This window comes from Lepisma saccharinum, chromosome 12 (assembly GCF_977018435.1).
Source record: "Lepisma saccharinum chromosome 12, izLepSacc3.1, whole genome shotgun sequence".
In the NCBI taxonomy this organism is placed as follows: Eukaryota; Metazoa; Arthropoda; class Insecta; order Zygentoma; family Lepismatidae; genus Lepisma; species Lepisma saccharinum.
The window spans coordinates 47574614-47591407 of NC_139240.1; the positions used below are offsets into that span (position 1 = coordinate 47574614).

General features: G+C 39.2%; 1 protein-coding gene across 1 annotated transcript in view; it reads left to right on the plus strand.

The window, feature by feature from the left end:
• The window catches only part of LOC145996465 (PDF receptor-like), a 327859-nt gene that overhangs the window by 158812 nt on the left and 152253 nt on the right, over positions 1-16794 (plus strand). The window lies entirely within an intron of this gene.

The following is a 16794-nucleotide window of genomic DNA, read 5'->3' on the forward strand; positions in this document are numbered from 1 at the left end:
TTCTTAAACCCATCAATAGCTTCATTTACATCCATAGACTAAGCTTTTTCCTGTTCCACAAATAGCAAGAGCAGGGCTTCCAATCTACCCTGCTTCTGAGTTGCTCTTAATTTAGTTTTAACTTGGGTAAGCTTGGAGAAAGCTCTCTCACACGTGCAGCTTGTGACAGGTACAGAAGAAAGGCGCTGTAGTACAGAGTAGAATGCAGTAAATATCTTCTTTCTCCAATGACATCAAAAAATCGAAAATCTATAGACACCCATTTCGTCAGCGATAATGCACACGTTTGTACCAAGTAATGACATTTTCAACTTCTTACAAACTGTCGCATATTTTCTCTCTTATTGAAATATCTGTCTTTAATTCTCTTTAATGAAGCAGCCCATTAGGGTGTGCCTAGGCACACCCGGCACACCCCGTACCTACGCCTATGTTGAAAATCTCCATGTATCTCATTCAGAAATATCAGAGACATCTACCTGATTATTCAGAACTAAGTAGTTTATTTTGTTATTGTATAATAATATCGATCTGTTATGTAATTGTGAACATGTGCAGCGTGGTTGCATACATTCAGGATGAAATAGCTGTTTCTGGAGTATTCGTAGCGTCGTAACGAGGCATCTAACAGAAAAACGTTATAAAAAGTTATTTGCCTCATAACATCTAAATGGTCTTTATATTTCGAGATTGGAGACGTGACTGCGTCTTGCTTCAGATACCTCTTCATCCGCGAAAAGAGACGAAACACTGTCAAGTCTCGTCTAGTCTAGCCTCCATATAAGCTTTACACTAACAAGTCTCGTCTAGTCTAGTCCCGATACCAGCTTGGCACCGACAAGTCTAGTCCCGATACCAGCCTGATACCGACAAGTCTCGTCTAATCTAGTCTCGATACCAGCCTCATTTTGCAGCTCAGCTATAGAAACGTGCCTTTTATCATCATATTCCCAACCTAATTGCAATTTCCTACACTGCCTCAACCAGTCTGACGAAGGACCCGGTTGAAAAGGGAAACTCCACCTGAGTTACCGAGGGTAGAAGGGCGGAAAGTTTCAGAACAAATTTCCGTCCCGCACTGCCTCCTGTCGAGCATGTCAGAAACATGCACTGGGTTGTATGCGACATTGAAAGCGAATAGGAACACACCACATTAGCGCCTATTTCTCGACTGGTACGCTTTATGGGCTGAGAAAGTGTTTCTGATGATGTCTGCTCAAATTGTCAGGTGCTGTAAGACCTGCAATAAATAAGGGCTTTGGTTTTTTTTTTTTTTTTGCGTTAACACCGAAGAGATGTTAATTGCTGCAGAAAAGGTGTTTATGTATGTGGATTGCCATGCTCTAAACACAGTTTTTTATACATTGGAAATAGCGAAATAACTGGAATTTGGCATAAATGCAACTTATGCCTTTCTCGCGAATTTCCAACACACTTTGTGCTTTTAAAGAACGAAAAATACAGCGAGAATACATTATACTTGTGTTTTAAGTTTCAAAAATAAAATTTACCATATTTTCGAGCATAAAACGCGCACGTTTTCCAACTATAGTGCGTGTTATACATGAAGTAAGTTCAACATCTATATGAAACCACTTGCAAATTAACCTTTGCCACGATTTTTTTACCTTTTGTGCGTTACCGAACTAAGTGGTTGGGTTCTTACGGGTGATCGAGTGCGCATCTTCCGTCAAACTGGAACTGTAACATCGGTATTTGTCGTACGAGAAACGTTTTGTGTTCCCGATCGATATGGCGCGATTCTGCCGTTATATTGCAGTCATAACATCGGTATTTGTCGCGATATTTTCCAACATGTGCAACTGTCACGAACACGCTTAAACCATGTGATCTACAATTTAAAATACTAATTTAAGAGAAGAATGAATGAATAATTTTAGATACATTTGAAGGTATGCTAAAAATGCAAATTCTGGAAAATAATACCTAAAAGTAGAGGAAAAACACCAATTTTGAAACAAAAAACACCGAACAATTGACTTATTACTGTCCATATGATAGGTTGTTTATGGCGGAGAATGAATGATATCTTGGAAAGAATAAGTATGGTGTTGGATTTACAATTGCATCATGAAATTCTTGCATATTGGCTGGGAGGAAAGATTCGTTTTCGGAGAGCTGGTTTTAGGTGGTGAGTGCATAGATGTGACATGAAAAAGAGTGATTTGAAAATAAGATGAGTATGATGATTCATGGTAATTCAGTGTTATGGTTGATCAGTGCGTGGATATTTACACAAACGCTGAAAGCCAAGAAGAATTATGTATGACGGTCCGAAAATAAGTTCTTTTTTCGGGGAGGAATGTTCCTTCGGGTGGCAAATGACAAAACGATAAGGTCTAGCCATTTTTTTTTCAAGACAACCTCATGATAATTACCATATTTTTTTTCGAAGTCAGAGTTCCGGGATGAAATCCACTTTAAGGTATGGATGCTGTCTTCTGGTTAATCGCTCATTCGTTCAATTCATACCTTCGCGGAAAACCTATGAAGCGATAGAAAAAACTAAAATATTAACATTTCGGATCGTTCGTAAGTTAATTTTGACCCTGCATTGCGAGAATAGTTGCAAAGACACAGGACGTAACCGCCCCAGGAAACTACCCGATGTACTTACCACACGGCACTCAGTGAAAAGTCTGCTGACAAACTTTGACCCACAAAGAAATATTCAGTTGTGATTTTATGGCACTTCACGTAATTGTTCTACATCCCATGAAAATGAATAGTAAACGAGTGAAGAGACGAATCAAATTGAACGTCCATGCCACATCCAGTATTCGATCATGGGATCTCTGGCTCTTCTCTTCACCCTGGCCCACAAAGAAGTTCTTCGCTGTACGGTTTTACAACTCCACAACACATGATGTGATGTGCTTAAGAGAAATGTAATTTCCTGTTACGTGTCACCTTCAATCAATGTCGAACACAGCGAACTTACTCACAGGGTTGCTGCACAGTAGTGACAATGTAGATATATCGCAAAAAGCTACGTTTTTTCCATTGTTAGACGGGTTTTATATATGAGCACAAGGACAAGTTTACGAATACGATTTGTCAAGTTTTAAAAGATAAAAGTAGTCATCATAGTAATAAACTATTAGTGAAAATTTCGTTTTAAGTATTTAAAATAAGGAATGGAATAAGAGTGCAAATAGAGATGAATCCTTTCTGAGTCTTACTAATCATACAGAAAAACAAAGTTTTCACTGTGGTGACATCTCTCGGACATTTTTTCTTCTCTTTGCCTGGAATATTAATATTTTTTTCTTTTCAGCAGTGTATAAGCAGCTCTTATCTAATAACTATACCGAGTTCAAATAGAGATACCTAATAAAGATCGTAAAAAAATAATTAAATTGCTGTTTGATAACCAGAAGATGAAATTGAAAGAAATATATAAAGTTTAATTAAAACAGACACCAACCCTACTCAACATAACAACTTCTTATTCAAACTGAAGTCTTAGAAACTTAGCTTGTACTGTTAGGAAAGTCCTCAGATTTCTGAAAGCATATTAGAGCACCATTTTGAAAATCTCGTAGCTCTGTGACCGAATGAAGAAGTGGTCAACTTTGCTGCCACCGGGTTCGAGTCCCGACCTGGGCATGGATGTTCTTTGCGAGTGTCCCTTCATTAATTTCATCTAATCGTCATTCGTTATCATCGTCGCGATTAGCCAAGAGTGGCAAATAATCGACGCCAAATAACGAAAATAAAAATACTCAACACATGGTGCCGTGATTATCTGGTACTGTTCCTCATGTTATTTTAAGGCTCTCTACGTCCGTCACCCTTCAAATATAAGTTGAGCGGCCATACGGTCCGCCATCTTATATTTATGGAGTGTGCATTGAGAAGACTATGTGTTGATTTAAGGGCATCATTGAGGAAATCAAAATATGGGTTGTATTTGTAGGAGAGCAGTAGGCCTACGTACTGAGTGACTTTTTTTTTTTACATGATGCATGGATCTAGTAGTTATTTTAGACTTTTTCAATTTAGATGTTCGAGGAGAAACGAATTTCCTCCCTAAGTTTGACTTCATCAAAAACCATACCTCTTGTCATCGTCTGTTTCATTTTTGTAACAGTCACTAATTGCATTTATGGCACGTGGATTTATTCCGTATGTACACTTCAACCCTTTAATAAGTTTTCTTAAATGCTGCTGCGATGGAAGAGGCAATAAATCATGCTTTAAACAATGCTTGTAACCCTTAGGGGATTTTATTTTTAATAATAAAACCTCTAAAACAAACTCGGCACTATACCTCATACCTTTCGAGGACTTCATCTGGCACTTTTTTTTAGCATACAATAACCATCTTCTGCTTTTTGTTGAGGAATTTATTATTATATCCTTTGCATTGTCATGCCATAGATTTCACTTGCCTTTCTAATAAATAAATCCTAGATTTGACTGAGGAAAGATTTATTTCACATCGCTTTAATTTGCGATTAACGTTTTTAAATTGACTTTTTAAAGATTATATTTGTTTAATTGAATTTGCTGAATCAGATTTTTTCTTAGACGTTGAAGGGCAAGGTGTACTGATAACATTACATGCATTTTGCTTACCACTTGCTCCTGCTGACTTCTCATGATCTGCATTCTGTATTAAGGTGAGGAGGGACAATTTCGCACCAGGCATGCATTTTTTAAAATATCGTCGGAATTGGCACTGCTACTAAAGAAAATCCACGCATAATTTGAGAGTATGAATTTCTCCTATGTTGCAAGTGGAAGCGGTTTTTAAAGTTGATTATTAAGCTAGATACCATGTTTGAAAAATGTGATGAATACATATTTACAGAATCTCATGTATTCCTTATGGAGAGACAACTTCAAATTGAAGTTACGGCTAAACAAATGGGAGTTTCGACTATTTCTAGCGCAAATATCATCTTCGATGGATCCTTTACCCGATCATATATTTTTTTCCGCCATCGGAAGTTTGATATCTCCAAGAAAACGAGTAAAATAATTCTCCTATAAGCGTAATGCATTTCTCCTTGCCTCCTACAGCCATCCTGGCAGTGTTGCCAAACCTGATGTGCATAAAAGAGCTAAATTTCACCTTCAATTGAGCTAAGTTGACTTTCAAGGAGCTAGATTTACGAAAGCTGGATAAAGTGCCTCCCATGGTAATTTTAGTTGTCAAGAGGGTGGGGAGGGGGCGCTGCTATTACCGGTAACTTTAAAGTGATGACAATCTATTCTTAGTTTTCACCTTCTAGATCTGACGGCATCACCCATCTCAAAAATCGACCGATGGTTATATGAATCGAAAATAAAGGATTACCGTATAACAATATTGTCATCTTCACCTCAGTCAAGGTGCTATATAAAAATAGCTGGGGAGGTAAGAGGGGGGGGGTGAGACGACGCAGCCAATATAATAATATCACGTCACGTGCAAAATGTATACGCATGGCAAAAGTTGGTCTATGTTCGGGGCTAGTGATGCATAGTGGGGCGGGTGCCACAGTTCATAGCCAAGCGAGTGCATGAAAGAGCCAGATCTGGCCTCAAAAGAATTAAGTTGGCAACAGTGCTTCCAGCTGTCTCGGAGAGAAGGAGCTAGGGGAAATTGTCCCACTCCCCCTTAAATTTCACAAAAGTAGCTTCAAACGCCATTAGACAACACAATTGTTAAAATGAAACAATCACGTTGCACTGGAATTGTGTAACCAGCAATCCACGCGTTAATAATTTTCTCGAATCGACATTCAAGTTCCTTTGTGTGTCTATTTCCTTGCTTGTACCTTTGTCAGTTTAATCACCGGCAGAAAGCAACGTAAAACAAGGTAGAAATACTTAAGAGCAATGACAATAATGCTTGAATGGTTGAATTACTAAAAAAGAATGTATTTAAAATTTATAACATGAATTAACCACAAATGTTATAAAGTAACAATTTTCAATTTACATACCCATCATTACTTTGCCATAAAGAAAATTCCCATTAAAATATCAACATTAAATGAAATTGAAATATTAAGTTTAAAAAAATGTATTTGATCCCTCAGTTAAAGGAAATGTTATCAGTGCAAGATAAAAACCTATACTAAGGTCAATTCTGCCATCTGTTGACAATTTTGGAAATATCTCGTTATAGAGTTGGTCTTTGAGATCAGGTTGATTAGGGCAAAAAGTGTATTTGCTCCAAAGATCAGAGATGACACAAAAGTGCCCCGGAGAGAGGTTGGTCTGACGCTCGAACTAGGCAACGCAGCCCGGTTGACGTTGCCACACAGTGCGCGGGAACCAGCAACTTTTGTCCAGCTCTTGCTTTGCTTCTACCATATGTGGCACCAGCGCAATTCTTCCCAGCCGCAGAATTCAGATTTCCCCCCCAACCCGTGTGCCAGTTGACAACATTTGTATCTTTTTGGAGAGCTTATGAAACGAGGAAGTTTTTTCCGTAATTTTTACGCTAAGTGCGTTACCAATTTTTTGAGTAATCCTCTTCGATTTAAACGATAATTTCCAAATTTCTTCATGATGTGTGCACCAATGACTGTTTCTTTCTGTGGGTATGGGAATTTTGGGCATGATTTTTTCCCCAGTAGTCACTCATTCGTCAGCTGTTAGCAACGTGTCGATTAAGTGCCCAGGGTGTAGTAGTTTCTTGGTCGCAAGTCGGAATATGTCACGAAAATCTACAAACTGCAATAACTCGAAACCCATTGATTTCCGACCCCCGGTGCATAGGGTCAAATTTGTTGAAAATGTGTTCTAGTATTACCTCTTTCCAGGAATAGGTCGAATTACCAATCACCCTGTATATATACAACTTAGTACTCAATAGCTAGATCATGTCTATTTTTATGAAATGTTTAGTGATGTAACATCACTTTCATGTTTGCCATGATTGTTGTTGACCATTGTAACGGACGTTGCTAGGGAACTTATAGATAGATAATTTTTGCCCGAAAACTACGGTGAGTTATTCTTTAATTGTCTTATTTCAAAACATGAGCGTCAGAATTTATTACGGATGCAAAGTTATAATTTATGGAGAATTACAGAAAACAATTATTTTTCAACTATACTTGCTAATGTAAAAATGCATTTCCAATTTTGTTTCGCTTTTGAATTCCGGTAACAGTTCGTTATATCGGAGACACTTTTCTTCAAATTTACAGGTGAAACTACTTACGGAAATCAGATTCTGTAGCATTGCCGAAGTTCTTCGATGTATTTTCTTTCATGTTTCAATCTATTTCAGCCGGAAATCAATTCCCGTTGCTTCAATTTAAGCGAAAACGTAAAAACGCCGTTTTTTAACTGTTTGCCTAACCTAACTGAACCTAACCTAACCTTCTGTGAATGATCCGTGGGGCTATCCGGGAATGGTTTTTGGGGCTATCCGTGAATGGTTTGTGGGGCTCGCACACTTCGAGAAATGGCTTATTTTAGTGTAAAAAATGTTTCTAATCGTGTGAAAACCTTAATTGCACCTTCAAATATGTTCCGCAGTACACAATTGGTAAGTACGAACCATACGAAACACAAAATATTAAATTTTGAAGTGTCTCCGATATATCGAACTGATACATGAATTCCTTTATATAAAACAAAACATCTAACTATTTTGAAACGGACAGTACTTCTAATCCTCTAGACAGAATGACGCAGAGAGATTGAGTAAATGTTACTATTCTTAAATATTTGTAGGTATTAAACTTTACTAAATTTCCAATGTTTTCACTTTTCACTTACTGAATATGAACTTATTAATTGAGGGCATATATTATTAATGAAATTAGCGCCATCTGTTATTTATATTCTTATTCTATTCTATTTTGGTTATTTTATGTCGCTCTTCTACTTCTTGGATTAATCTTTAGAATGATGATGATTGATGATGTAATGAAATGGAGAAGGAGCAAACACAATTAAAGAGCTATGCCTGACAGGATTTGAACCTGGAAACTTTAGTTTCGTAGCGAATTACGTTGTTCATTCCGTCACGAAAGTGTTCTACTTAAAGACAACTAATCATAAACATATCATTTAATAGTTAAACGGGTACATCTAGACTTTCATTTTCACTGAGTCTGTGTATTGCCAGCTTGAAGCTAAATTCTAATGTTCTGTATTATTGTGTGTGAGATGTAACAGTTTCCTTTCCCGCCAAAAATTTCCTCCAATGCCAAGCGCTGACCAATAAGATTGCGACGTTAGCAACAGGTAATTGAACCTGATTGGCTGCTCGACTCACGTGTGCGCTGATACGTTACAAGTTTTGGCGGGAAGTGAATAAATTACACCTCACAGACTATGCAATAGTAGTGCGAAGTAAGCTTTTAACGTATCTTCTAGTCCGTCATGATTCGTTGCTGATTTGAATATCAGTTGCTCTTGCCTCTTTGGAAAAGGGACAGACTTTCCTGCTCTCTTCGGTTCAAACAGGATTGTTTGTGTTGGTGGGAGAAATGGATTTGCTGTCAGCTCTTTCCAAACTCGTCTCAAGTTTCTCTTTTTGTCCCAGTTTCCCACACAGAGGTCGGATTTGCGTCACATCGTTTCGAAGCGAGAAATCGCATCATGAACAGAAACAACAGATAAGGGGACTCTGTGATATGTCCACATTTTTCGTCCAGCTGGACATCAGCGAATTCAAAGCGCTCGTTTTTTCGCCACACCCTCTTAAGCGGTTACCATTTAACCGAAGAAGTGGGGAGGAATGCGGTTTCACAGTTGGATTTAACATGGACCTTTCTGTCACAATATTATTTTTCCCTAATGTTTCTTTGCTGTAAAGTTTATAATATTTCGAGCCTGGTACACTTGCTAATATTTGTTTTCAACCTTGATTCAAACCATACCAACAAATGCATAACTACACTTGTATGTTGAAATATTGTTGTGTATATTCAGAATGAAATAGCTGTCCTTAGAGGATTCGTGGCGTCAAAACGAGACGTCAATCAGAAAAGGCTGCCTTAATGGCCTTTAAATGGTGTTCGTATTTCGTGACACGAGACGAGACTGCGACTTGTCTCATAGACCTCCTCAAACGCACTTACTAGTTTCGTCTAGTCTAGTTACCAGCCATACCACTGACATGTCTTGTCTAGTCTACTCTCGATACCAGCCTAGCCCTGACTAATCGCGTCTAGTGTACTCTCGAAACCAGACTTACACTGTCAAGTCTCGTCTAGCCTTCTCTCGATGCCAACCTGATTCAGACAAGTCTCGTCTAGTCCAGTCTCGATTTCAGCCTAGCCCAGCAAGTCTCGTCTAGTCTAGCATCGCGACACTAACAAGTCTCGTCTAGTCTACTCTCGAAACCAACTAATACTCTCAAGTCTCGCCTAGTCTAGTCTATTCTCGACGATACCAACTGACACTCTCAAGTCTCGTCTAGTCTATTCTCAATACTAGTCTGACAAGTCAAGTCTCATCTAGTCTATTCTCGAAACCAACTGATACTCTCAAGTCTCGCCTAGTCTAGTCTCGATACCAGCTTGACACTGGCAAGTCTCATCTAGTCTATTCTCGATACCAACTGACACTCTCAAGTATCGTCTAGTCTATTCCCGACACTAGTCTGACATTGACAAGTCTCATGTAGTCTACTCTCGAAACCAACTGACATTGGCTATGACAAGTCTCGTCTCGTCTAGTCTTGACACAAGCCTAACCCTGACAAGTCTCGTCTAATCTAGTCTCGATACCAGCATGACGCTGACAAGGCTCGATACCAGCATTAATTTGCATCACAGCTACAGGAACCTGCCAATTACTACCATATTCCCAACCGAACCCCTATTTCCTGTACAGCCTCAACCACGTCTCTCTCTACCCACCTGGTCCCAGTCTGGTGAACGAACCGGTTGAAAGGAAAAAAATTGCACCAGTGTTAACGAGGGTAGAAGGATGGAAAGTTCCAGACCAAATTTCCGTCCCCACTGCCTCCTGTCGAGCATGTTAGAAACATACATTTGGTTGTGGACGAAATGAAAAGCTACTAGGAATTAACCACATTAGCGCCTATTTCTCTAGTTCTACGCTCATATTTTGATCACCTCCACAAACCTACAGGGCAAAAACTAACTTCATGGGCTGAGAAAGTATTTCTGATGACATCTGCTCAATTTCTCAGGTGCTCTAAGACCTGCAATAACTAGCAAATGCGTTAAGACGAAAAGCAATAATTGCTGTAAAAAGAAATATGTTTATATGTGTCTGTGGATTTATATGCTCTGAACGCATTTTACCATTCATTATAAATAGCGAAGTAACGCGAATTTGGCACAAGTGGCCTTTTTTCGCGAATTGCAATACATTTTCTGCTGTAAAAAAAACGAAAAATACCTGGAAATCCATTATTCTTGAGTTATAGGTTTCAAAAATAAAATATACCATATTTTCGCACATAAAATGCTCACGTTTTCCAAGGGTTTATACAAAAGAAAACTATGGCACCTGTTATACACGATATAATCTTGATAGGTACATGAAACCACTTGAAAATGAACGTTTGTCGCGATTTTTCACCTCCGATTGGAACATTTTTGCATCACCGAGGAAAGTGGCGGGTTTCTGACGGTAGATAGAATGCGTGCCTTCCGTTAAACGGGAGTCGTAACATCAATATTTGTCGTTACGAGAATCTTTCCGCTTTGCCGATTGAAATGGCCGTGATCGAGTGGCCTCCTGATGTTATATTGAAGCCATAACATCGGTATTTGTCGCGCGAGAAATAATGGATAATAATTTCCTCAATTATTTTTTTCCCGGAACATATGAAACCGTCAAAAACATGCGTAGGCCATGTTACCTACAAATTTAAATACTAATTTAAAAACAGAATGACGATATAATTTAAGGTATATTTGAAAGAAGAGTATGATAAAATAAAGAAGCAAATTTTGGTAAAAATAATATCTAAAAGTAGAACAACGACACCCAAAATTCTAGATCCCTAACAATGACTTATTACTGTCCATATGATTTGTTGGCTGATTTGGTGTTTTAAGTCCACTTATGCACATTAAGGCTAATCAGGACTAGACGTACAGTTTAAAGTAGGATCCGAACCACTATGTGCTCCCATTTGGTATCGAACCCGAGACCACTTCATTACAAGACGACGACGCTATCACTGCGCCATCTGGGAGACCCTATGTCCACATGATCACCGGTTTAGGACAGAGGAGGAAATCTTGGAAAGAATAGGAATTCTGGTAGGACTTCCAATCGCCCCATGCCTTGCATCATGACTGGTATCAAGTCTTGGCTGATGGAGATATGACTTAAAAAGTGATGTGTGAAGGTGGGGTGTGCAGAGATGTGACATGAAAAAGAGTAGTTTGAAAATAATATGAGCAAGAGGGTCTTTTTCCTGTAGGAAATAACTTGGTAATTCAGTGTTATGGTTGAGCAGTGGGTGTTTACACGAACGCTTTTTTTTTTTAGGTTTGGAGTCAGGATTTGAGTATCCCGGCATATTGTTTTATTAACATTAACTGGAGTCGGCAATACAATGATTACTTTCTAACATCGAGGGTACATACGGACTAACGCAACTGTCGCGCCAGTACAATAGACAGTGTTCCCAGAAAAACCGTAATTTCTACTCACTACAACAATTACAAAAACATTCACAAACACAAAACGTAAAGCAGATCAGATGGCAGTCAGTAGCTTCCGGAGGAGTTGTAGCCTGGTATCTGGATTCCTAGTACGGCGAAGAGCTTGAAGTCCCTCGACCAATATCCGTAGTGGCTGGAGAAGAACGGGATCCAGCAATGTATATAACAACCTTCGTAGTACTTCTTGGTTGTCTGCTCTCTGCAGTGACGGTCTTGGAATGGAGACTTGTGATTGGCTGGGAGAAGTTGCGGCCAACGTGGGAATGGTATCTGGCTTCTGCTGTTGAATGCTCCTCGGCTGCGAAATCGGAGATAGTTGAATGGAGCTTGACGGCGACATCGATAATGGTTGAATTGGAGCAGTTTGAGTCGATGGAATGGGCAGTTTCTTCTTCTCCTTGATGGTGGGGGCCCTGGTGTTCTGCTTGGAGCCGTAAGCACGGGAAGCCTGTAATAAACGTAAATACACGGGACAACCCTTGTAATTTGCTGTATGTGCCCCAGCACAGTTAATACACTTAGCTGGGTAGTCCGTTGATTTTGTTGGGCAATCTGCAATGGTGTGCCCCCTTGCATATTTGACACATCTAGGTGACAAATAGCAAAATCTCTGTCCGTGGCCAAAGTTCTGACAGCGATGGCATTGTAGAAGTTGGTGTGGCCGTAATTTTTCCACCTGGATTTTGAATCCAGCGATCGTGGCGAGATTATAAATGTCCGAGGAGGGTCGAACCCCCTCGTACGACAATTCTGCACGTTATAAAGTAACAACGACCAATGGGAGTGGACCCTTCTTGAGACCTCAATCAGTCGGGGAGGACGAATTTGGAGTGAAGTCTTTCCCAGGGAGACATCGAACTGTGTCCATGGCAAAACCAATTGCCTGTAAAGCGTGGTAGATTTCACGTTTGGTGAGACGAATGACTGACTACCTTGCGGTAGCACTTTGCTGCTGATGCTACAGCCATGGCGGCAGGGCGACCTTCCGTCCAGGATTGAAGACGATGCCAAACCGTGTTGAAGTCGGAGACTGACTGGCAGTGTATCTTTAGTTGATTTCTAGAACAGACGAACGTGGGCGGTATGGTTGAGAAGTAATGACAAAAAGTGGCCGAATTTATTTTCGGATTAAAGCCAAATCAATTATATATAAGGGGTGGACGGAAAATGGGTTCTTTTTACGGGGAGGACTGTTCCTTCCTGTGACAAATCACAAGATGATGAGAACTAGCCTATTTTATTTCAAAACAGACTCGTGATGAAGCCAGAAGTACCCATTTTAAGGTATGGATGCTGCCTTCTGGTTAATCTCGCATTCGTTCAATCCTCACCTTCGCGGATATCCTATAAAGCGATAGAAAAACTACAAATATTAACATTTCGAATGCGACGACAGTTCAAGAGCGACCGCAAGTACTAGTAACGCCACAGGGAACAACCGGGTTGAGACTCGATGTACTTACAACACGGTACTCAGTGAAAAGTCGGCTGGGAAACTTTGACCCACAAATAAAATCATTGTGTTTTTATTTTTATGTCATTTCGCGTAGTTGTTCTACCTCCCGTTGTGAAGGAACAAACCAAATTGAACGTCCATGCCATATCCAGGATTCGATTCTGGCTTCGTAGCAAACTCTGAAGCTTGGCCCACAAAAAAGTTCTGCATTCTACGGATTTACAAACTCCACAACGCGTGTTGTGCTGATGTGCTTTTATTTAAATATTGCATAAGAGGAATGTAATTTTCTGTTAGAGGGAGATTATTTCCATAACATCTTTGGCTGGTATGCATTAGAAGCTTCGGAACGAGTCACAACTCCCGAAGCAGCGAATCAACGAAGCGAGCCGCTGACGTCATCTCAACCCAGAACCTATCGCTAAGCCCCCTGCTCAGGCTCCACACACCCAATAGGTTCGCTAGACAGACCCGCGTAGTCCGCTGGAAATGTTCCGAAAGTAATTCAACTCTATGTGTTAGGTTTAATCAATGTCGAACAACAAAAACTTGACTGTGCATGTCATTGTTAGACGGAGTTTTATAGAGGAGCATAGTAATAATTTAGAAATATGATTTTTGAAAACTCAAAAGATGAACGTAGTCACTATGGTAATGAACTGTCAGTGAAAATTCCATTTTAAATATTAAAAGTAATGAAAGGAACAAGAGTGCGAACAAAAGATGAATACTCTCTGGGTCTTGCAAACAACACAGGAAAACAAGCCTTTCACAGCAGTGACATCTCCCGGTCATTTTTTCATTCTCTTTGCCTTGAAAATTATTATTTTTTCTTTTGAGTAGTGTATGAGCAGCTCTTATCTAACAACTATACCGAGTTCAAAATATAAATACCTAGTAAAGATAGTTTGAAATAAATAACATTAAATTGCTGTTTGATGGCCTGAAGATCAAATTCAAAAAAATAAATGAAGTTTTATTAAAGCAGACACTAACCTTACGCAACGTAACAATTTCTTATTCAACGTGCAGTCTTAGAAACTTAGGTTGTACTGCTAGGAAAGTCCTCAGCTTTCTGAAAAACATATTAGTCCATCATTTTGAATATCTCGTAGCCAGCTCTGTGCCCGGGTGCGTTAAGTGGTCGACTTTTCATCTCGCCACTGGGTTCTAGTCCCGGCTTGGACAACGATGTTCTTTGAGAGTGTCCCTTCATTAATTTCATTTAATCATCATTCTTCCTCATCGTCGCGATTAGCCAAGAGTGGCAGAAAGGCGACGTTAAATGACAAAAATAGAAATACAAAATGCATTGACTCGCGTTCCGTGATTATCTGCCATTGTTCCTTGTGTTATTTAAGGTTTTCCTACGACTCCATACGTTGACATCATAATTAACTACAAGGGCCAATTTCAAGCGGACATAATGTCCGCCATCTTATATTTATGTAGTATCCATTAAATTCAGTATTGGCAAGCCTATGCATTGCTTTAAGATCATTATGGAGAACACAAAAATAGTGATTGTTTACTTTAGGGAAGCAAAACCTATGGAATGGCTGCTTTTATATGCAGCACGTTTTAGACTTTTGCAATTTAGTACTCACTATGGGAAAACAAATGTATGGAACAAGGAACGAATTCTCATAGGTTGACATTTTTTACCCTATTGCAATAGATTAATGGAACATTTAGTTTGACTTTACACCAATTAACTATATTAAATTTCTACAAAGTATCTACAAACGTCATTAGACAACACAATTGTTAAAGTGAATCTGTCATATTGCACTGGACCATGTGTAACCAGCAATCCACACGTAAATAATTTTCTCGTATCGACATTGTGATCGTTTATGTAGTTTGCCTGTACCATCTTCAATTTCATCATCGGCAGAAATGACAAAGATGATCAGGAGTTTGTTACTAAAATAATGTATTTAAAACTTATTACATTGTTTAACAATAAATATTATAAGGTAACGATTTTCAGGTTATACTAGTCATTATTTCCCCGTAAAGAAAACTCACATTAAAATATCTAAATGAAATGAAACTGAAACTCTAACCGAAAACCATTTCTAAGTGTTACTTCAGTTGAAGGAAATATCACTAGAAGATAAAATTCTATGCTCAGCTCAATACTGCCATCTGTCGTCAATTTTAGAACGTAGTATTGTATGTCAAACAAATTTTCAAATATTGGAAAAAATATTATTATTGTGACGTGTAGAGGGCAATGTAAATTAAAATGTGAGAAAACAAGGTTTAGAAAACAGATTTGGAAACACTGAGCCTTATGTCAGTGTCAACTTTATGCAATATAAGTTGAGAATTTTCCATCCCGGCTCTGTAAAGTGATGACTAGAGAGTCGGTTAATTATTAACCTATGAAGATAAATTGGTGTTATTGCATATTTTGGGGCGAGTAGGCAAGGATTAAGTCATTCCCATGCCTTTATATCCCCCAGCGGGTCAATAGGAACATGTGCAGTATTGGTGTATTGGTGTCTTCTCGGAGAAAGAGTCCTGCTTGAGAACATATTAACGAAGTCCTGTTTTAGTTACCCAAACTAATTGGTAATTATATAATTAGCAGACATTCGTTCCTAGTTTTGTCGAGAGATTTTTAAAAATTTGGAAATATTAGATATATTCATTGCAACTTTGAGATTTCCAGACAAGATTGATATATAAACTCTCTCTTCCAATTATGACGTAGTCCTTCTATCTGGATGGCAGAAGTAATGTTTCATTTCCTCCATTGCAAGTAAGTCTTTATGAGAACTCTTGATTGTGTCAACTATGGTTGGTATTTCTTTAATGTTTTATCCCCTATTCCATACCATGCATTCAGTGCAGTCCCTCAGTGAGTTGGCCTCCCCGATGGCGCAGTGGTTGCGTCGTCGCCTTGTAATCAAGGGGCCTCAGATTCGATACCCGGTGGAGGCTCATAGTGGTTCGGATCCCACTTTAAGCTGTAGGTCCAGTCCCGATTAGCCTTACTGTGCATATAGTGAACTTAAAACACCAAATCAATGAAACCTGTGTGAGTGAAATTTTGTTGGCATTTCTTTAATATTTAATTTTTTCCATTGCCTCTATGGCAGTCCAAGGAATGAATCACGTTGCTGTTATTTCTTTAACTTTTAATTTTCTCCTTTACATATCATGCATTTAGGGCAGACACTGCGAAGGACAACTATTTTTGGTATGTTTCATTTCATCAATTGCATATCATTCACTGCATTGGCTCTAGGAAAGCTCATAGAATTGGTCAACTATGCAGCTATCCATTACACTGAATACAGGGTGGGAAATAACCTTTTGCTAGGGGTCCACAGTAAAAAGTAACAACAATTAAGAAATTATGGTAATACCAAATGTTTACTACGACAATTGTGGTTACAAAAACAAAATTAAAAGTTAGTATGTCGGCCGTTTGCTTCTCTCACAGCACGAAGACGATCAGGGTAGGAGCTCAGAAGATTCGCAAACAGTCCGTATTCCATTCCATGTCACGGAGGACTTGTTCCAGATGTGCAAGGAGTGTTGGACGGGAATAGCGGTCCGGTCCGCGTTCCACTATCATCAAGGACTCAACTGCGTCCTTCAGAATAGCCCCAAAGTGCTCCGCTGCATTCAGGTCCGGTGATGCACCCGGCCATTCAGAACTGCTGAAGAAGTCAATGCCACTTCACCGAAGAA